The sequence below is a fragment of the Oncorhynchus mykiss genome, unplaced genomic scaffold, assembly GCF_057628025.1.
Source record: "Oncorhynchus mykiss isolate SJ-2025 unplaced genomic scaffold, ASM5762802v1 scaffold98, whole genome shotgun sequence".
NCBI classification, from domain to species: Eukaryota; Metazoa; Chordata; class Actinopteri; order Salmoniformes; family Salmonidae; genus Oncorhynchus; species Oncorhynchus mykiss.
The window spans coordinates 145,510-167,500 of NW_028322097.1; the positions used below are offsets into that span (position 1 = coordinate 145,510).

General features: G+C 44.5%; 1 protein-coding gene across 1 annotated transcript in view; it reads left to right on the plus strand.

The window, feature by feature from the left end:
• The window catches only part of LOC110517647 (protocadherin-9), a 588,581-nt gene that overhangs the window by 117,004 nt on the left and 449,586 nt on the right, over positions 1 to 21,991 (plus strand). The window lies entirely within an intron of this gene.

The following is a 21,991-nucleotide window of genomic DNA, read 5'->3' on the forward strand; positions in this document are numbered from 1 at the left end:
GGTGCTGTGGGTGTTTACTGCCAGGGCCCAAGTCTGGCAGTACTGCTCTAGCAGGTCCAGGCTCTGCTGTAGGCCATGTGCTGTGGGGGTTTACTGCTAGGGCCCAGGTCTGGCAGTACTGCTCTAGCAGGTCCAGGCTCTGCTGTAGGTCAGGTGCTGTGTGGGTTTACTGCCAGGGCCCAGGTCTGGCAGTACTGCTCTAGCAGGTCCAGGCTCTGCTGTAGGCCATGTGCTGTGGGTGTTTACTGCCAAGGCCCAGGTCTGACAGTACTGCTCTAGCAGGTCCAGGCTCTGCTGTAGGCAATGTGCTGTGGGGGTTTACTGTCAGGGCCCAGGTCTGACAGTACCGCTCTAGGCCATGTGCTGTGGGTGTTTACTGCCAAGGCCCAGGTCTGACAGTACTGCTCTATCAGGTCCAGGCTCTGCTTTAGGCCATGTGCTGTGGGGGTTTACTGCCAGGGCCCAGGTCTGGTAGTACTGCTCTAGCAGGTCCAGGCTCTGCTGTAGGCCATGTGCTGTGGGGGTTTACTGCCAGGGCCCAGGTCTGGCAGTACTGCTCTAGCAGGTCCAGGCTCTGCTCTAGGCCATGTGCTGTGGGGGTTTACTGCCAGGGCCCAGGTCTGACAGTACTGCTCTAGCAGGTCCAGGCTCTGCTGTAGGCCATGTGCTGTGGGGGTTTACTGCCAGGGTCCAGGTCTGGTAGTACTGCTCTAGCAGGTCCAGGCTCTGCTGTAGGCAATGTGCTGTGGGGGTTTACTGCCAGGGTCCAGGTCTGGCAGTACTGCTCTAGCAGGTCCAGGCTCTGCTGTAGGCCAGGTGCTGTGGGTGTTTACTGCCAGGGTCCAGGTCTGACAGTACTGCTCTAGCAGGTCCAGGCTCTGCTGTAGGCCATGTGCTGTGGGTGACAGCAGGCATAGGTCCTCTGCGAAGAGGGAGGAGGGAGGGGAGAGAGGTAGGAGGGGAGAGAGGGAGGGGAGGGGAGAGAGGGAGGGGAGAGTGAGGAGGGGAGAGAGGGAGGGAAGAGCGAGGAGGGAGTGGAGAGAGGGAGGAGGGGAGAGAGGGAGGGGGAGGGGAGAGGGGGAGGGAGGGGAGAGATGGAGGAGGGGAGAGAGGGAGGGGAGAGAGGAGGGAGGGGAGAGGGAGGAGAGAGGGGAGAGAGGGAGAAGGGGAGAGGGGGAGAGAGGGAGGGAGGAGGGAGGTGAGAAATGGAGGAGGAGAGAGAGGGAGGAGGGAGGGGAGAGAGGGAGGAGGGAGGGAGGGGAGAGAGGGAGGAAGGAGGGGAGAGAGAGAGGAGGGAGGGGAGAGAGGGAGGAGGGGAGAGAGGGAGGGGAAGGGGAGAGAGGGAGGGAGGAGGGAGGGGAGAGATGGAGGAGGGGAGAGAGGGGAGAGAGGGAGGGAGGAGGGAGGGAGGGGAGAGTGAGGAGGGAGGGGAGAGAGGGAGGAGGGGAGGGAGGGAGGTGAGAGTTGGAGGAGGGAGGGGAGACAGGGAGGAGGGAGGGGAGACAGGGAGGAGGGAGGGGAGAGGGAGGAGGGAGGGGAGAGAGGGAGGAGGGAGGGGAGACAGGGAGGAGGGAGGAGGGAGGGAAGAGCAGGCATTTAACCTGTGGAGACTACCACCAGGGGCTCAGGATTTATCTAGAAAATAATCAAATGCTGTTTTGGAAGTCGATAAAGGAAGTGTATATTTTGGTATTATTTAGAGGGACATGTTTATCTATCAGGATGTGTAGGGTGTAAATATGAACAGTCGTATGATGCTCTGGTATAAATACAATTTGGTTTTGGATGGAGGATGGATGGATGGATGGATGCAGGATGGAGGATGGATGGATGGATGATGGATGGATGATGGATGGAGGATGGATGGATTGGTTGGATCGATGGATGATGGATGGAGGATGGATTGATTGGTTGGATCGATGGATGATGGATGGAGGATGGCTGGATGGATGGATGATGGATGGAGGATGGATGGATGGATGGATGATGGATGGAGGATGGATGGATGGATGATGGATGGATGATGGATGGAGGATGGATGGATTGGTTGGATCGATGGATGATGGATGGAGGATGGATTGATTGGTTTGATCGATTGGTGATTGATGGAGGATGGATGGATTGGTTGGATGGATGGATGATGGATGGCTGGTTGGATGGATGGATGGATGATGGTTGGATGGATGGAGGATGGATGGATGGATGATGGATGGAGGATGGATGGATTGGTTGGATCGATGGATGATGGATGGAGGATGGCTGGATGGATGGATGATGGTTGGATGGATGGATGGATGAATGGATGATGGTTGGATGGATGGCTGGATGGATGATGGTTGGATGGATGGCTGGATGAATGGATGATGGTTGGATGGATGGATGGGAGGATGGATGGAGAATGGATGATGTTTGGATGGATGGATGAGGGCTGGAGGATGTTTGGATGGATGGATGGTGTTTTTGTTTAGTTTTCATCAACAGCAGAGGGAGAGGAAGATACGATACACCTCATTGACTCCCTCTCATTATTGGGATTGCTCAGTCACACGCAGGTCGCAAGCTTCTTCAAGATCAGTTTATTGTTGTTATGGATATGGCACTGTGTTTGAGACTAATAACAATGATGGAGAGAGAGAAAGAGAGTGTGAGAGAGAGACCCATGGAGACAGAGAGACCGAGAGACCAAGAGAGAGACAGAGAGAGAGCGAGACAGAGAGAGAAAGAGAGAGAGAGAGGGAGAGGCAGAGAGAGAGAGAGACAGAGAGAGAGAAAAGAGGGAACGTTCTGTAATGTGATTAAGCTAGTGTGTGTATGTGTATGTGTGTGTGTGTGTGTGTGTGTGTGTGTGTGTGTGTGTGTGTGTGTGTGTGTGTGTGTGTGTGTGTGTGTGTGTGTGTGTGTGTGTGTGTGTGTGTGCGTGTGCGTGTGTGTGTGTTACTGTCGTGAAACCTTCTATTCTGCTAGACTACAGTGACTACACCTCTAACTCTTGCCTCACTAGTCGACGTCTGTCTGTGGTCAACGGTCTTCCTGAAAGCCATTCATTAATAAAATCATCCATTAGTGAGACAGACAGAAAGTGTCTATGTCCCAAATAGAACCCTGCTTCCTCTATATTGCCCTACTTTAGACCAGTGCCGCTAGGTCCCTAGTTGTTTTGACTAGAGCCCCTAGGTCCCTAGTTGTTTTCACCATAGCCCTTAGGCCCCTAGTTGTTTTGACTAGAGTCCCTAGGTCCCTAGTTGTTTTCACCAGAGTCCCCAGGTCCCTAGTTGTTTTCACCAGAGCCCCTAGGTCCCTAGTTGTTTTGACTAGAGTCCCTAGGTCCCTAGTTGTTTTCACCAGAGTCCCCAGGTCCCTAGTTGTTTTGACTAGAGTCCCAAGGTCCCTAGTTGTTTTCACCAGAGTCCCTAGGTCCCTAGTTGTTTTCACCAGAGCCCCTAGGTCCCTAGTTGTTTTGACTAGAGTCCTAAGGTCCCTAGTTGTTTTGACTAGAGTCCCTAGGTCCCTAGTTGTTTTCACCAGATCCCCTAGGTCCCTAGTTGTTTTGACTAGAGTCCCAAGGTCCCTAGTTGTTTTGACTAGAGTCCCTAGGTCCCTAGTTGTTTTGACTAGAGTCCCTAGTTGTTTTGACCAGAGTCCCCAGGTCCCTAGTTGTTTTGTCCAGAGTCCCTAGGTCCCTAGTTGTTTTGTCCAGAGTCCCTAGGTCCCTAGTTGTTTTGACTAGAGTCCCTAGTTGTTTTCACCAGAGTCCCTAGGTCCCTAGTTGTTTTGACCAGAGTCCCTAAGTCCCTAGTTGTTTTGACTTTAGTCCCTAGTTGTTTTGATCAGAGTCCCTGGGTCCCTAGTTGTTTTGACCAGAGTCCTTAGGTCCCTAGTTGTTTTGGCCAGAGTCCCTAGGTCCCTAGTTGTTTTGACTAGAGTCCCTAGTTGTTTTGACTGGAGTCCCTAGGTCCCTAGTTGTTTTGGCCAGTCCCTAGGTCCCTAGTTGTTTTGACTAGAGTCCCTAGTTGTTTTGACCAGAGTCCCTAGGTCCCTAGTTGTTTTGACCAGAGTCCCTAGGTCCCTAGTTGTTTTGACCAGAGTCCCTAGGTCCCTAGTTGTTTTCACCAGAGTCCATAGGTCCCTAGTTGTTTTAACCAGAGTCCATAGGTCCCCAGTTGTTTTCATCAGAGCCACTAGCTCTTAGGTCAGCCCAGAGGCTCTGGTCTAAAGTCATATTCTATTGGGAATAGCAGGGCCGGCCCTGGGCTTCAGCAACATATGCAAACGCTGAAAATAAAGTACACAAGAATAGAGCAACAAAATGTTGCTCCCCAGATGCAGACACAGAACCTGTTGAGAGAAGTGGACCAGAGACAATTACCTTATTTCTTGATTCCCTGATTCACTTATTCCCTGATTCACTGATTCCCTGATTCCCTGACTCCCTGATTCACTGATTCCCTGATTCCCTGACTCCCTGATTCACTGTTTTCTTGATTCCCTGATTCCCTGATTCACTGATTCCTCGATTTCCTGATATACTGATTCCCCAATTACCTGATTCCCCAATTCCCCGATTCTCTGATTTGCTGATTCCCTGATTTAGTGATTCCTGGATTCCCTGATTCCCTGATTCCCCAATACCTCAATTCCCTGATTCAATTATACCCTGATTCCCTGATATACTGATTCCCTTATTCACTGATTCACTGATTCCATGATTCATTGATTGCCTAATTCACAGATTTTATGATTCACTGATTCCATGATTCACTGTTTCACTGATTCACTGATTCAATGATTCACTGATTCCATGATTCACTGATTCACTGATTCCGATGATTCACTGATTCCCTGCCAGTTAATAAAAGATAGGTGGAGATGATGTTTCAGCGAAGGAATCTGAAGAGAATAACTGGTTCTGATCTGGTTTTCAATAACGAAGAGATGCAGATAGAAGAGGAGAGGTGGAGGGATGTCTGAGTTTGTGTGTGTGTGTGTGTGCGCATGTGTGTGTGAGCGTGTGAGCGTGTGTGCATGTGTGTGTGTGTCGGTGTGTGTGTGTGTGTGTGAGCGTGCGCGTGTGCGTGTGTGTGTGTGTGTGTGTGTGTGTGTCTGTGTGTGTGTGTGTGTGTGTGTGTGTGTGTGTGTGTGTGTGTGTGTGTGTGTAACTAGCTGCTGTCACTCCCCACACAAACACTGGCCAATTAAATTGAAAAGTAATGTGAATCTTCCCGTCGTGTCTGATGGTAAACGGGGTGTCATGATTTAAATATAGGCCCCTGGCTGTGACAGACGATGTGTCCCAAACCCACGCCCCTATACCCTATACCCCCCCTTCAAATATAGGCCCCTGACTGTGACAGACAATGTGTCCCAAACCCCTATACCCTATGTAGAGAGTTACCTCTGACCAGGGTCCGCAGTGCACTACGTAGGGAATAGGGTGCACTTGGGGATTAAGTCTAAGAACATGGCGTGTCATAATTTGCAACGTTCCGGAATTATTAAAGTGACGGCGTCCTTTTGTTTCCCTGACGACCTGGAAACACATTGTACACACAGAGGTCAAATGGTTTCAAAACGCATTGCAACGTTCTGATATTGAAGTTGGGTGTCTTCGTATTGTGTTTGGTTTCAAAACGGATTGCAACGTTCTGATATTGAAGTTGGGTGTCTTCGTATTGTGTTTGGTTTCAAAACGGATTGCAACGTTCTGATATTGAAGTTGGGTGTCTTCGTATTGTGTTTGGTGACAAAACGGATTGCAACGTTCTGATATTGAAGTTGGGTGTCTTCGTATTGTGTTTGGTTTCAAAACGGATTGCAACGTTCTGATATTGATGTTGGGTGTCTTCGTATTGTGTTTGGTTTCAAAACGGATTGCAACGTTCTGATATTGAAGTTGGGTGTCTTCGTATTGTGTTTGGTTTCAAAACGGATTGTAACGTTCTGATATTGAAGTTGGGTGTCTTCGTATTGTGTTTGATGACACTGGCATAGCTCTTTGTTTGTTTGTTTGTTTGTTTGTTTGTTTGTTTGTTTGTCCCCAGAATCTTCTCCATATTTCCTGCCACAATAACATGTTGTGGGATTGTTGCATCGTGCCACGCTATGTAAAGCCCAAACATAGCCTGGGGTAGGACTATAGTAGTATTGTAGTGTTCTCAGTTTATAGCCTGGGGTAGGACTATAGTAGTATTGTAGTGTTCTCAGTTTATAGCCTGGGGTAGGACTATAGTAGTATTGTAGTGTTCTCAGATTATAGCCTGGGGTAGGACTATAGTAGTATTGTAGTGTTCTCAATTTATAGCCTGGGGTAGGAATATAGTAGTATTGTACTGTTCCCAGTTTATAGCCTGGGGTAGGACTATATTAGTATTGTACTGTTCCCAGTTTATAGCCTGGGGTAGGACTATAGTAGTATTGTAGTGTTCTCAGTTTATAGCCTGGGGTCTGACTATATTAGTATTGTACTGTTCCCTGTTTATAGCCTGGGGTAGGACTATATTAGTATTGTACTGTTCCCAGTTTATAGCCTGGGGTAGGACTATAATAGTATTGTACTGTTCCCAGTTTATAGCCTGGGGTAGGACTATATTAGTATTGTACTGTTCCCAGTTTATAGCCTGGAGTATGACAATATGAGTATTGTACTGTTCCCAGTTTATAGCCTGGGGTATGACAATATGAGTATTGTACTGTTCTCAGTTTATAGCCTGGGGTATGACAATATGAGTATTGTACTGTTCCCAGTTTATAGCCTGGGGTAGGACTATATTAGTATTGTACTGTTCCCAGTTTATAGCCTGGGGTGTGACTATATGAGTATTGTACTGTTCTCAGTTTATTGCCTGGGGTAGGACTATATTAGTATTGTACTGTTCCCAGTTTATAGCCTGGGGTATGACAATATGAGTATTGTACTGTTCTCAGTTTATAGCCTGGGGTATGACAATATGAGTATTGTACTGTTCTCAGTTTATAGCCTGGGGTATGACAATATGAGGACTATAGGACTATATTAATAGTGTACTGTTCCCAGTTTATAGCCTGGGGTCTGACTATATTAGTATTGTACTGTTCCCAGTTTATAGTCTGGGGGCTGACTACATTAGTATTGTACTGTTCTCAGTTTATAGCCTGGGGTCTGACTATATTAGTATTGTACTGTTCCCAGTTTATAGCCTGGGGTCTGACTATATTAGTATTGTACTGTTCCCAGTTTATAGCCTGGGGTAGGACTATATTAGTATTGTACTGTTCCCAGTTTATAGCCTGGGGTAGGACTATATTAGTATTGTACTGTTCCCAGTTTATAGCCTGGGGTCTGACTATATTAGTATTGTACTGTTCCCAGTTTATAGCCTGGGGTAGGACTATATTAGTATTATACTGTTCCCAGTTTATAGCCTGGGGTAGGACTATATTAGTATTGTACTGTTCCCAGTTTATAGCCTGGGGTAGGACTATATTAGTATTTTACTGTTCCCAGTTTATAGCCTGGGGTATGACAATATGAGTATTGTACTGTTCCCAGTTTATAGCCTGGGGTATGACAATATGAGTATTGTACTGTTCTCAGTTTATAGCCTGGGGTCTGACTATATTAGTATTGTACTGTCCCCAGTTTATAGCCTGGGGTCTGACTATATTAGTATTGTACTGTTCCCAGTTTATAGCCTGGGGTCTGACTATATTAGTATTGTACTGTTCCCAGTTTATAGCCTGGGGTCTGACTATATTAGTATTGTACTGTTCCCAGTTTATAGCCTGGGGTCTGACTATATTAGTATTGTACTGTTCCCAGTTTATAGCCTGGGGTAGGATTATATTAGTATTGTACTGTTCCCAGTTTATAGCCTGGGGTCTGACTATATTAGTGTTGTACTGTTCCCAGTTTATAGCCTGGGGTAGGACTATATTAGTATTGTACTGTTCCCAGTTTATAGCCTGGTGTCTGACTATAGTAGTATTGTACTGTTCCCAGTTTATAGCCTGGGGTAGGACTATATTAGTATTGTACTGTTCCCAGTTTATAGCCTGGGGTAGGACTATAGTAGTATTGTAGTGTTCTCAGTTTATAGCCTGGGGTCTGACTATATTAGTATTGTACTGTTCCCTGTTTATAGCCTGGGGTAGGACTATATTAGTATTGTACTGTTCCCAGTTTATAGCCTGGGGTAGGACTATAATAGTATTGTACTGTTCCCAGTTTATAGCCTGGGGTAGGACTATATTAGTATTGTACTGTTCCCAGTTTATAGCCTGGAGTATGACAATATGAGTATTGTACTGTTCCCAGTTTATAGCCTGGGGTATGACAATATGAGTATTGTACTGTTCTCAGTTTATAGCCTGGGGTATGACAATATGAGTATTGTACTGTTCCCAGTTTATAGCCTGGGGTAGGACTATATTAGTATTGTACTGTTCCCAGTTTATAGCCTGGGGTGTGACTATATGAGTATTGTACTGTTCTCAGTTTATTGCCTGGGTAGGACTATATTAGTATTGTACTGTTCCCAGTTTATAGCCTGGGGTAGGACTATATTAGTATTGTACTCTTCCCAGTTTATAGCCTGGGGTCTGACTATATTAGTATTGTAGTGTTTCCAGTTTATAGCCTGGGGTCTGACTGTATTAGTATTGTACTGTTCCCAGTTTATAGCCTGGGGTAGGACTATATTAGTATTGTACTGTTCCCAGTTTATAGTCTGGGGTGTGATTATATTAGCTTGGAAAATAGAAATTTAACTGCATCTTCTCAGAAGATAGCATGGGCTGCTACCAGAGTCCTATGGGCCCTTTTGACCAGACTCCTATTGGCCCTTTATACCAGAGTCCTATTGGCCCTTTATACCAGAGTCCTATTGGCCCTTTATACCAGAGTCCTATTGGCCCTTTATACCAGAGTCCTATTGGCCCTTTATACCAGAGTCCTATTGGCCCTTTATACCAGAGTCCTATTGGCCCTTTATACCAGAGTCCTATTGGCCCTTTTGACCACACTCCTATAGAGGAAGTCAGGTGCCATGAGGGCCCCATCCCAAGTTAGAGACGCCTCCATAACATGGTCGTGTGTACTGTATGTATATGTGACTGGGGGCTGTTTGCCTGCTGTTGTGTTCCCGTTCCGTTGCTGTAATAAACAACTGTTGTCACGACTGTTAACACACCGTCAAGTAGAACGCCAATACTTTGTTTCCTGAGTCGTGGGGAGCGGACCAGAGAACTGTGCTTAGTACGGACACACACACACACACACACACACACACACACACACACACACATTGAGGACTGTAAACACTGACTTTAACGCGGCCTGCCTTGAGGCGATGCCAATCAAGTCACAGCTTGGCAAATCTCCAAAATTATAATGGCAGCTTTTCACACACAGAGATCTAGACTACTACTATAAATAAGGCAGTAGCAACCTCCTCTCTCTCTCTCTCTCCTGTCTGTCTCTCTCTCTCCTCTCTCTCTCTCATGTCTCTCTCTCTCCTGTCTCTCTCTCCCCTCTCTCCTGTCTCTCTCTCTCCTGTCTCTCTTTCTCTCCCGTCTCTCTTTCTCCCCCCTCTCTCTCTCCTGTCTCTCTCTCTCTCTCTCTCTCTCCTGTCTCTCTCTCTCTCTCCTGTCTCTCTCTCCTGTCTCTTTCTCTCTCCTCTCTCTCTCTCTCTCTCTCTCTCTCTGTCTCTCTCTCTTCTGTCTCTCTCCTGTCTCTCTCTCTCTTGTCTCTCTCTCTCTCCTCCTGTCTCTCTCTCTCCCCTGTCTCTCTCTCTCTCTCTCTCTCTCTCTCCTCTCTCTCTCTCTCTCTCTCTCTCTCTCTCCCCCCTGTCTCTCTCTCTCCCCTGTCTCTCTCTCTCCTCTCTCTCTCTCTCCTCTCTCTCATTGTCTCTCTTTCTCTTTCTCCCCCTCTCTCTCTAGGTGTGTTGTTGGGAAAGCACACACACACACACACACACACACACACACACACACACACACACACACACACACACACACACACACACACACACCACACACACACACACACACACACACACACACACACACACACATAACTAAAACACATCACTGATTATGAAGCATTGTTTATCTCCTGCTCGTTGATCAACTGATTAGAGGTTCACATTAATTTCATATTTCAGGTTTGTATTCTCTAATTATGACAGGAAGTGCAACATCTAACTCCTTCCTGTAATATCCTATACACTAAGTGGATGTCCTTACTGTAATGTGGATCCACTAAGTGGATGACCTTACCGTAATGTGGATACACTAAGTGGATGTCCTTCCTATAATATTCTATACACTAAGTGGATGTCCTTCCTGTAATATCCTATACACTAAGTGGATGTCCTTCCTGTAATATCCTATACACTAAGTGGATGTCCTTCCTGTAATATCCTATACACTAAGTGGATGTCCTTCCTGTAATATCCTATATACTAAGTGGATGTCCTTCCTGTAATATCCTATACACTAAGTGGATGTCCTTCCTGTAATATCCTATACACTAAGTGGATGTCCTTACTGTAATGTGGATCCACTAAGTGGATGACCTTACCGTAATGTGTATACACTAAGTGGATGTCCTTCCTGTAATATCCTATACACTAAGTGGATGTCCTTCCTGTAATATCCTATACACTAAGTGGATGTCCTTCCTGTAATATCCTATACACTAAGTGGATGTCCTTCCTGTAATATCCTATACACTAAGTGGATGTCCTTCCTGTAATATCCTATATACTAAGTGGATGTCCTTCCTGTAATATCCTATACACTAAGTGGATGTCCTTCCTGTAATATCCTATACACTACGTGGATGTCCTTACTGTAATGTGGATCCACTAAGTGGATGACCTTACCGTAATGTGCATACACTAAGTGGATGTACTTACTGTCATGTGGATCCACTAAGTGGATGGATGACCTTACCGTAATGTGTATACACTAAGTGGATGTACTTACTGTAATGTGGATCCACTAAGTGGATGGATGACCTTACCGTAATGTGTATACACTAAGTGGATGTACTTACCGTAATGTGGATCCACTAAGTGGTTGTCCTTACTGTAATGTGGATCCACTAAGTGGATGTCCTTACTGTAATGTGGATCCACTAAGTGGATGTCCTTACTGTAATCTGGATCCACTAAGTGGATGTCCTTACTGTAATGCGGATCCACTAAGTGGATGTACTTACTGTAATCTGTATCCACTAAGTGGATGTCCTTACTGTAATGTGGATACACTAAGTGGATGTCCTTACTGTAATCTGTATCCACTAAGTGGATGTCCTTACTGTAATGTGGATCCACTAAGTGGATGTACTTACTGTAATCTGTATCCACTAAGTGGATGTCCTTACTGTAATGTGGATCCACTAAGTGGATGTCCTTACTGTAATCTGTATCCACTAAGTGGATGTACTTACTGTAATCTGTATCCACTAAGTGGATGTACTTACTGTAATCTGTATCCACTAAGTGGATGTCCTTACTGTAATCTGTATACACTAAGTGGATGTCATTACTGTAATCTGTATCCACTAAGTGGATGTCCTTACTGTAATCTGTATCCACTAAGTGGATGTCATTACTGTAATCTGTATCCACTAAGTGGATGTCCTTACTGTAATGTCTATAGTGCCCTTTATAGTGCACTACTAGAGCCCTACATAGTGCACTACTAGAGCCCTACATAGTGCACTACTAGAGCCCTACATAGTGCACTACTAGAGCCCTGCATAGTGCACTACTAGAGCCCTACATAGTGCACTACTAGAGCCCTGCATAGTGCACTACTAGAGCCCTACATTGTGCACTACTAGAGCCCTACATAGTGCACTACTAGAGCCCTGCATAGTGCACTACTAGAGCCCTACATTGTGCACTACTAGAGCCCTACATAGTGCACTAAGAGAGCCCTACATAGTGCACTAAGAGAGCCCTGCATTGTGCACTAAGAGAGCCCTGCATTGTGCACTACTAGAGCCCTACATAGTGCACTAAGAGAGCCCTGCATTGTGCACTACTAGAGCCCTACATAGTGCACTACTAGAGCCCTGCATAGTGCACTACTAGAGCCCTGCATAGTGCACTACTAGAGCCCTACATAGTGCACTAAGAGAGCCCTACATAGTGCACTAAGAGAGCCCTGCATTGTGCACTAAGAGAGCCCTGCATTGTGCACTACTAGAGCCCTGCATAGTGCACTACTAGAGTCCTGCATTGTGCACTACTAGAGCCCTACATAGTGCACTACTAGAGCTCTGCATTGTGCACTACTAGAGCCCTACATAGTGCACTAAGAGAGCCCTGCATTGTGCACTACTAGAGCCCTGCATTGTGCACTACTAGAGCCCTACATAGTGCACTACTAGAGCCCTGCATTGTGCACTACTAGAGCCCTACATAGTGCACTACTAGAGCCCTACATAGTGCACTACTAGAGCCCTACATAGTGCACTACTAGAGCCCTACATAGTGCACTACTAGAGCCCTACATAGTGCACTACTAGAGCCCTGCATTGTGCACTACTAGAGAAAATGTTGCATTTTTAATTGTAAACATTATACCATGGGGAGGAGATACAATGTTGTAGTTTTAATTGTAAACATTATACCATGGGGAGGAGATACAATGTTGTAGTTTTAATTGTAAACATTATACCATGGGGTGGAGATACAATGTTGTAGTTTTAATTGTACACATTATACCATGGGGTGGAGATAAAATGTTGCCGAGGCTCGACTCAGTTCCCCCCAAAATGTTGTGATCTGCAGTCCCTATTGACCGTGCTGTAGGTCTGAATCCGGGCCGCGGTCCGCCTGTTGAGCTGGTACAGGGAATAGAGTGTCATTTCATATGCAGACTAAATGTCTGATAGCCAGCCTCCACCTCTCCTTTAAACTGAATAACAGGTTTAATTCATCTTGTCTCCGTGAGGTTGTCAACACTGACAGTATCTGACAGCACAGACACTAACACTAACACTCATACTCATGTTATTGAGTGATAAACAGTGAATTATTATATCACCAATTTCCCGACTCTCTCCCTCTCTCTCCCTCTCTCTCTCTCTCTCTCTCTCTCCCTCTCTCTATCTCTCTCTCTCTCTCCATCCCTCTCTCTCTCTCTCTCCTTCTCCATCCCTCTCTCTCTCTCTCTCTCCCTCTCCCTCTCTCTCTCTCTCTCTCTTCTCTCTATCTCTCTCTCTCTCTCTCTCCCTCTCACTCTCCCTCTCTCTCCCTCTCCCTCTCTCCTTCTCTCTCTCTCTCTCTCTCTCTCTCTCTCTCTCTCTCTCTCTCTCTCTCTCTCTCTCTCTCTCTCTCTCTCTCTCTCTCTCTCTCTCCTTCTCCATCCCTCTCTCTCTCTCTCTCTCTCTCCCTCTCTCCCCCTCTCTCTCCCTCTCTCTCCCTCTCTCTCCCTCTCTCTCTCCCTCTCCCTCTCCCTCTCCCTCTCCCTCTCTCTCTCTCGCTCTCTCTCTCTCTCTCTCTCTCTCTCTCTCTCTCTCTCTCTCTCTCTCTCTCTCTCTCTCTCTCTCGGCAGTACACTAACTAACAGGTTAACAGAAGAGCAGATTATTAAAAAAGGGATGTCTGTCGTCTAATATGGTTTCCATATTATGAAGCCCCTCAGTTTACAGACCAATCTCCCTCACAGTGTCGGCCTTTCCTTTTAACTCTACACATATGGAAGATCCACGTCCCTTTAACAGACTTACAGACCCACAAACACGTCCCTTTAACAGACTTAAAGACCCACAAACACGTCCCTTCAACAGACTTAAAGACCCACAAACACTTAACAGACTTAAAGACCCACAAACACTTAACAGACTTAAAGACCCACAAACACTTCCCTTAGCAGACTTAAAGACCCACTAACACTTAACAGACTTAAAGACCCACTAACACTTCCCTTACAGACTTAAAGACCCACTAACACTTAACAGACTTACAGACCCACAAACACTTCCCTTAACAGACTTAAAGACCCACAAACACTTAACAGACTTAAAGACCCACAAACACTTAACAGACTTAAAGACCCACAAACACTTAACAGACTTAAAGACCCACAAACACTTAACAGACTTAAAGACCCACTAACACTTCCCTTTAACAGACTTAAAGACCCACAAACACTTAACAGACTTAAAGACCCACAAACACTTAACAGACTTAAAGACCCACAAACACTTCCCTTTAACAGACTTAAAGACCCACAAACACTTCCCTTAACAGACTTAAAGACCCACAAACACTTCCCTTAACAGACTTAAAGACCCACAAACACTTAACAGACTTAAAGACCCACTAACACTTCCCTTTAACAGACTTAAAGACCCACAAACACTTAACAGACTTAAAGACCCACAAACACTTAACAGACTTAAAGACCCACTAACACTTCCCTTTAACAGACTTAAAGACCCACAAACACTTAGCAGACTTAAAGACCCACAAACACTTAACAGACTTAAAGACCCACAAACACTTAACAGACTTAAAGACCCACTAACACTTCCCTTTAACAGACTTAAAGACCCACAAACACTTAGCAGACTTAAAGACCCACAAACACTTAACAGACTTAAAGACCCACTAACACTTCCCTTTAACAGACTTAAAGACCCACAAACACTTACCTTTAACAGACTTAAAGACCCACAAACACTTAACAGACTTAAAGACCCACTAACACTTAACAGACTTAAAGACCCACTAACACTTCCCTTAACAGACTTAAAGACCCACAAACACTTCCCTTAACAGACTTAAAGACCCACAAACACTTAACAGACTTAAAGACCCACTAACACTTCCCTTAACAGACTTAAAGACCCACAAACACTTCCCTTAACAGACTTAAAGACCCACAAACACTTAACAGACTTAAAGACCCACTAACACTTCCCTTTAACAGACTTAAAGACCCACAAACACTTAACAGACTTAAAGACCCACTAACACTTAACAGACTTAAAGACCCACAAACACTTAACAGACTTAAAGACCCACTAACACTTCCCTTAACAGACTTAAAGACCCACAAACACTTCCCTTAACAGACTTAAAGACCCACTAACACTTCCCTTTAACAGACTTAAAGACCCACAAACACTTAACAGACTTAAAGACCCACTAACACTTCCCTTTAACAGACTTAAAGACCCACTAACACTTCCCTTAACAGACTTAAAGACCCACTAACACTTCCCTTAACAGACTTAAAGACCCACTAACACTTCCCTTTAACAGACTTAAAGACCCACAAACACTTAACAGACTTAAAGACCCACTAACACTTCCCTTAACAGACTTAAAGACCCACAAACACTTCCCTTCAACAGACTTAAAGACCCACAAACACTTCCCTTCAACAGACTTAAAGACCCACTAACACTTCCCTTAACAGACTTAAAGACCCACTAACACTTCCCTTAACAGACTTAAAGACCCACAAACACTTCCCTTAACAGACTTAAAGACCCACTAACACTTCCCTTTAACAGACTTAAAGACCCACAAACACTTACCTTTAACAGACTTAAAGACCCACAAACACTTAACAGACTTAAAGACCCACTAACACTTCCCTTAACAGACTTAAAGACCCACAAACACTTAACAGACTTAAAGACCCACTAACACTTCCCTTAACAGACTTAAAGACCCACAAACACTTCCCTTAACAGACTTAAAGACCCACAAACACTTAACAGACTTAAAGACCCACTAACACTTAACAGACTTAAAGACCCACTAACACTTCCCTTAACAGACTTAAAGACCCACAAACACTTCCCTTAACAGACTTAAAGACCCACAAACACTTAACAGACTTAAAGACCCACTAACACTTCCCTTAACAGACTTAAAGACCCACAAACACTTCCCTTAACAGACTTAAAGACCCACAAACACTTAACAGACTTAAAGACCCACTAACACTTCCCTTTAACAGACTTAAAGACCCACAAACACTTAACAGACTTAAAGACCCACTAACACTTAACAGACTTAAAGACCCACAAACACTTAACAGACTTAAAGACCCACTAACACTTCCCTTAACAGACTTAAAGACCCACAAACACTTCCCTTAACAGACTTAAAGACCCACAAACACTTAACAGACTTAAAGACCCACAAACACTTAACAGACTTAAAGACCCACAAACACTTAACAGACTTAAAGACCCACAAACACGTCCCTTTAACAGACTTAAAGACCCACAAACACTTCCCTTAACAGACTTAAAGACCCACTAACACTTCCCTTTAACAGACTTAAAGACCCACAAACACTTAACAGACTTAAAGACCCACTAACACTTAACAGACTTAAAGACCCACAAACACTTAACAGACTTAAAGACCCACTAACACTTCCCTTAACAGACTTAAAGACCCACAAACACTTCCCTTAACAGACTTAAAGACCCACAAACACTTAACAGACTTAAAGACCCACAAACACTTAACAGACTTAAAGACCCACAAACACTTAACAGACTTAAAGACCCACAAACACGTCCCTTTAACAGACTTAAAGACCCACAAACACTTCCCTTAACAGACTTAAAGACCCACAAACACTTCCCTTAACAGACTTAAAGACCCACAAACACTTCCCTTAACAGACTTAAAGACCCACAAACACTTCCCTTAACAGACTTAAAGACCCACAAACACTTCCCTTAACAGACTTAAAGACCCACAAACACTTCCCTTTAACAGACTTACAGACCCACAAACACTTAACAGACTTAAAGACCCACAAACACTTAACAGACTTAAAGACCCACAAACACTTCCCTTACAGAGGAGGCTGGTGGGAGGAGCTATTGGAGTATGGGCTCATTGTAATGGCCGGAATGACATTGACGGAAGCCAATGATATTGACGGAAGCCATCAAACCTTTACGTTACAGTTTTTCTCACTTGCTAAAACACAATTTCTGAAACCTTGCTCCATTTCCTGAAAACATTAAACACAAAAACCTCATCTTCAAGCAGTATTTACATAACCTCTGACTCCTCTCGCAAAATGAAACATTCGCCCTCAAAACAGTGTTACCTGTTGTTCAAAAACAAACCCTGCTCTCAAATCATAAACAAAGAGATCAAAATGATATACACTCTCAAACAGACAGTAAACAATACACCGACAAATAGAAAACACATTGATCAAAACATACAATTCTCAGGGAGAAGTACATTTTTAATCTAAAAAAAAATATTCATATTTTTCCGTCATTGTCTTTTGATGAACGAAAACATGTCACTATCATAGTGGCTCAAAACTGATCAGAAATTACTACTCTGCTTTGCTCTTTGCAACTTTGTTTTCTGTTCTTCCTCCTCCTTGTCCCCCTATTTTTTACAGTACTGTACCCTGCCTCTCACAAACGTGTCCTTTTGTCTCTGTGATACTGTCATTCTTGTTCTTTGTTGATATGAACCTGCAACCAGTCAAAAATCTATTGAGCAAGTCAGTACTGTTAATAAATGGAAAGCACAATGTTCAGGGCCATACAAATTCATCCACTGTACAGTATACAGCCCACAATGCACTGCACTACAGTATCCATTCTCAGACTTTCTCCTTCGCACCTTCAACAAGCCGTTTGCTCTCTGAACTGGCTTATATTGGTTGTGTCACATCATTTGAAACAGGTTAAGTCCATTTTGAGTGGTTGTGTTCAATCAATGACATGTGTTCTCTATTTGTATTTGATTGTTGCCACTTGTGTTTACCAGTATGGGATGACATGTGCATTAGAGTGCAGAATGTGTTTACCAGTATGGATGACATGTGCATTAGAGTGCAGAATGTGTTTACCAGTATGGATGACATGTGCATTAGAGTGCAGAATGTGTTTACCAGTATGGATGACATGTGCATTAGAGTGCAGAATGTGTTTACCAGTATGGGATGACATGTGCATTAGAGTGCAGAATGTGTTTACCAGTATGGATGACATGTGCATTAGAGTGCAGAATGTGTTTACCAGTATGGATGACATGTGCATTAGAGTGCAGAATGTGTTTACCAGTATGGATGACATGTGCATTAGAGTGCAGAATGTGTTTACCAGTATGGATGACATGTGCATTAGAGTGCAGAATGTGTTTACCAGTATGGATGACATGTGCATTAGAGTGCAGAATGTGTTTACCAGTATGGATGACATGTGCATTAGAGTGCAGAATGTGTTTACCAGTATGGATGACATGTGCATTAGAGTGCAGAATGTGTTTACCAGTATGGATGACATGTGCATTAGAGTGCAGAATGTGTTTACCAGTATGGGATGACATGTGCATTAGAGTGCAGAATGTGTTTTGAGAATGAGAATGTGTTTAAGAGTTTTGCTGAAAAGTCTAAGTGAGATCTGCAAATTGTGTTTTACCACGTGAAATGGTTTAAGGTATCGACAACCGACTGCATAATTAGCTAAATGAGTCCAGGCAACTGAGAACTTTGTTCAGCCAAATGGGTTTTAGTGTTTTAGCAATTGAGGAAAAACTGTAATACACACTTCCATCCATTACAATGAGCCGGGTTCCTCCTCCCACCAGCCTCCTCTGACCCGTAACATACTTACAATAAATTCACGAGGGAAAGAAAGGATAAAAAAAAAAACCTTACCTTTGATGGTAGAGCAATACACCTTTCTCCAAAAAAGACAGGCTGGGTCCAACCTTGGCTCCAAGTTTAAAAAAATGAGATGAAAAGTTTAATTTTTTTTGTTAAAGAAGATGAAAACAGCCCCTAACAATGCACTGCTGCGTCAGCTGTAAGATCACTCAGTCACGTGGCTGACTGGCTGACTGACTCCCTCTGCCTGGAGAGAGAAATCGAAAAGGCAGAACAGAACAGAAGAAAGGAGCGAAAGACTTCACGGAACACTCTTAGCTCGTCCACAGTTCTAGAACACGAGGCAGAAACTCTCTGCATTTTCCTTTCATCATTTCTCCTGAGGTCGAGTTTCATTAGGGAAGGTATCCTGAGGTAGAGTTTCATTAGGGAAGGTATTCTGAGGTAGAGTTTAAATAGAAGGTATTCTGAGGTAGAGTTTCATTAGAGAAGGTATCCTGAGGTAGAGTGTCATTAGAAGGTATCATGAAGTAGAGTTTCATTAGAGAAGGTATCCTGAGGTAATGTTTCATTAGAGAATGTATCCTGAGGTAATGTTTCATTAGAGAAGGTATCCTGAGGTAGAGTTTCATTAGAGAAGGTATTCTGGGATAATGTTTCATTAGAGAAGGTATCATGAGGTAGAGTTTCAATAGAAGGTATCCTGAGGTAATGTTTCATTACAGAAGGTATCCTGAGGTAATGTTTCATTAGAAGGTATCCTGAGGTAGAGTTTCATTAGAAGGTATACTGAGGTAATGTTTCATTAGAGAAGGTATCATGAGGTAGAGTTTCGTTAGAAGGTATCCTGAGGTAATGTTTCATTACAGAAGGTATCCTGAGGTAATGTTTCATTAGAAGGTATCCTGAGGTAGAGTTTCATTAGAAGGTATACTGAGGTAATGTTTCATTAGAGAAGGTATCCTGAGGTAGAGTTTCGTTAGAAGGTATCCTGAGGTAATGTTTCATTACAGAAGGTATCCTGAGGTAATGTTTCATTAGAAGGTATCCTGAGGTAGAGTTTCATTAGAAGGTATACTGAGGTAATGTTTCATTAGAGAAGGTATCATGAGGTAGAGTTTCAATAGAGAAGGTATCCTGAGGTAATGTTTCATTATAAGGTATACTGAGGTAATGTTTCATTAGAGAAGGTATCATGAGGTAGAGTTTCAATAGAGAAGGTATCATGAGGTAATGTTTAAATAGAAGGTATCCTGAGATAGTGTTTCATTAGAGAAGGTATCCTGAGGTAGAGTTTCATTAGAGAAGGTATTCTGAGGTAATGTTTCATTAGAGAAGGTATCCTGAGGTAATGTTTCATTACAGAAGGTATCCTGAGGTAATGTTTCATTAGAAGGTATTCTGAGGTAGTTTCATTAGAGAAGGTATCCTGTGGTAGAGTTTCATTAGAGAAGGTATTCTGAGGTAATGTTTCATTAGAAGGTATTCTGAGGTAATGTTTCATTAGAGAAGGTATCCTGTGGTAATGTTTCATTACAGAAGGTATCCTGAGGTAATGTTTCATTAGAAGGTATCCTGAGGTAATGTTTCATTAGAGAAGGTATCCTGAGGTAATGTTCCCTGGCAGACCTTGAAGTGTTTTCCAAATGGCACCCTATTCCCTACAAAGTACACAACTTTTGACCAGAACCCTATGGGCCGTGGTCTAGAGTAGTGTCATTTGGGACACAGCCTTCAGACATCAGACAGACTGGCAACGTGCCACTCAACAAACCCACATGTTAACAGGACGTCAATTAAACAGGTCTCCTATCATCCACCTGGGTGATAAACACACTGGGTTTGTGTCACAAATGGCACCATATTCCCTATATTAGTGCACTACTTTTAATCATTTCCATATAGATGCAATAGGACACAGTGTCTAGCTCAGTCAGAAACCTGATAGAGAAGTGATGTAGGATCTATAGAACAGGAACCTATCAAAGAATCCCAGGAGGGGAGAATAACAAACATGCTGCAGAGAAATGAGTGTGTGTGTGTGTGTGTGTGTGTGTGTGTGTGTGTGTGTGTGTGTGTGCAACTGATAAGAAAATAAAAGAAGGTTAGACAAGTTGCAGCCCTACCTAGCCCTGTCCTTCATCTCTCTCCTTCCTCCCTCTCCTTCCTCCCTCTCCTTCATCTCTCTCCTTCATCTCTCTCCTTCATCTCTCTCCTTCCTCTCTCTCCTTCATCTCTCTCCTTCCTCCCTCTCCTTCCTCTCTCTCCTTCCTCCTTCTCCTTCCTCCCTCTCCTTCATCTCTCTCCTTCCTCCCTCTCCTTCCTCCCTCTCCTTCCTCCCTTCTCCTTCCTCCCTCACCTTCATCTCTCTCCTTCATCTCTCTCCTTCCTCCCTCTCCTTCCTCCCTCTCCTTCCTCCTTCTCCTTCCTCTCTCTCCTTCCTCTCTCTCCTTCCTCCTTCTCCTTCCTCCCTCTCCTTCATCTCTCTCCTTCCTCCCTCTCCTTCCTCCCTCTCCTTCCTCCCTTCTCCTTCCTCTCTCTCCTTCCTCTCTCTCCTTCCTCTCTCTCCTTCCTCCTTCTCCTTCCTCCCTCTCCTTCATCTCTCTCCTTCCTCCCTCTCCTTCCTCCCTCTCCTTCCTCCCTTCTCCTTCCTCTCTCTCCTTCCTCTCTCTCCTTCCTCTCTCTCCTTACTCCTTCTCCTTCCTCTCCCTCCTTCCTCCCTCTCCTTCCTCCCTTCTCCTTCCTCTCTCTCCTTCCTCTCTCTCCTTCCTCTCTCTCCTTACTCCTTCTCCTTCCTCTCTCTCCTTCCTCTCTCTCCTTCCTCTCTCTCCTTCCTCCTTCTCCTTCCTCTCTTTCCTTCCTCCCTTCTCCTTCCTCACTCTCCTTCCTCTCTCTCCTTCCTCTCTCTCCTTCCTCCTTCTCCTTCCTCCCTCACCTTCATCTCTCTCCTTCCTCCCTCTCCTTCCTCCCTCTCCTTCCTCTCTCTCCTTCCTCTCTCTCCTTCCTCTCTCTCCTTCCTCCTTCTCCTTCCTCCCTCTCCTTCATCTCTCTCCTTCCTCCCTCTCCTTCCTCCTTCTCCTTCCTCTCTCTCCTTCCTCTCTCTCCTTCCTCCTTCTCCTTCCTCCCTCTCCTTCATCTCTCTCCTTCCTCCCTCTCCTTCCTCCCTTCTCCTTCCTCTCTCTCCTTCCTCTCTCTCCTTCCTCTCTCTCCTTACTCCTTCTCCTTCCTCTCTCTCCTTCCTCTCTCTCCTTCCTCTCTCTCCTTCCTCCTTCTCCTTCCTCTCTTTCCTTCCTCCCTTCTCCTTCCTCACTCTCCTTCCTCTCTCTCCTTCCTCCCTCTCCTTCCTCCTTCTCCTTCCTCCCTCTCCTTCCTCCTTCCTCCTTTC